The sequence below is a fragment of the Montipora foliosa genome, chromosome 4 (assembly GCF_036669935.1).
Source record: "Montipora foliosa isolate CH-2021 chromosome 4, ASM3666993v2, whole genome shotgun sequence".
Lineage (NCBI taxonomy): Eukaryota > Metazoa > Cnidaria > Anthozoa > Scleractinia > Acroporidae > Montipora > Montipora foliosa.
In genome coordinates, this window is record NC_090872.1 from 9,961,527 (window position 1) to 9,962,891 (window position 1,365).

Here is a 1,365-nt window from a genome sequence, read left to right on the forward strand (position 1 = left end):
AATTGCGTATTGGAAAATAACAAAGCACCTTGAGAACAATTCGATCAAATGCAACGAGGTCTTAACTTGTCAACATTTCGTTTTAAGTTGTCTATTCCTAAATGAAAGCATCTAATAAGCAATTTAAAATGTTCTTGTTTTTACAATCTTGAAATCAGGGGCCGCACAACCCACAGTAGGTTATTCCAAAATCGTCTTCACAGCATTTGTTGAACTGAAAGGGAAGACAAAGAAGCTGAGTTGATCGTCATCTCCATTATTACACAGTTGCTGTATTTTATGTGGCTGAGTTTATCGTGCAGGATTAAAACTTGAAAATCGTCTGATTTTCTTAGTTTTTACATTGAACACTTCAAATATTAAAAAGAGGCTTCATCTTTGGCCCTTTCAGCTTCAATAGAATCAAAACGCACACTGCGATGCCGGGAAACGTTCGAATGAAAATGAATTTACGAGTTTTAAAAAATACCGTTTCCTACGCTTTTGACATACATCCTCATAAGTGACCTTTAATTCAGTTACAAGTGAATTTGTAAGCTAAAATGAAAGACTTCCAAGTAGAATGACTCACCGAAATTATCTTGATCCATCGAAAGATTTATTGGTTCCTCGTTTTCTTGCGGTGCGCGCTGGCGGTTTTCTTCGGGAACGTCTGGAAAAATTGTCCGTCGTTCTTCCACGATAACCATTAGGATAACTGTTGGTTGAGGCCTCATCACATTTTGGCACATCTTGATCCCGTAGGACAAAGCAATCCACATTGAAAAAAAGCAAACTTAAGCAAAATAAAGCGGCACAAGCGATTTCCAAAGCTGTTACCGGCCTCAGAATTTCCTCTGCTGAAACTAATGGCGTAGAAGAAAGCCTCACTCTTGCGAAAAATGAAAATATCACATGGGATTTTCAGTGCCTAAACACAAATATCACCCCGCCTTTGAAGTTTGATCCAGATTCTTCAATGAATAATTCGAGTACTTTTACTATATTTGACTTTCCATGATACAATATTTAAAGTTCTCTAAAAACTTTCATTTTCTTACAAAAAGGTAAGTTCTTTTATCATGATCGTTACATGTAACTAGAAAGATATAAAAATTCTCCAGGTGAATTGGCGTAACTCTACGAAATACGCAAGTAATCTTGAACATTGGAAGAACAGTTGCACTATCTCATTTGCCATCTGTTGTTGGCATTCTTGCACTCCAATTTGAGTACGTTTCCTTGCTATACGCCAACCATAACGTTGGGATTTGGTCTATAAAGTTGTTCAGTTGTGGATACTTAGAAAAGTGAAAAAGACGCTTTGCAAACTTACCACCACCGAGAGATATAACCAAGAAAAAAATGAAAATTAAAGACATGTTG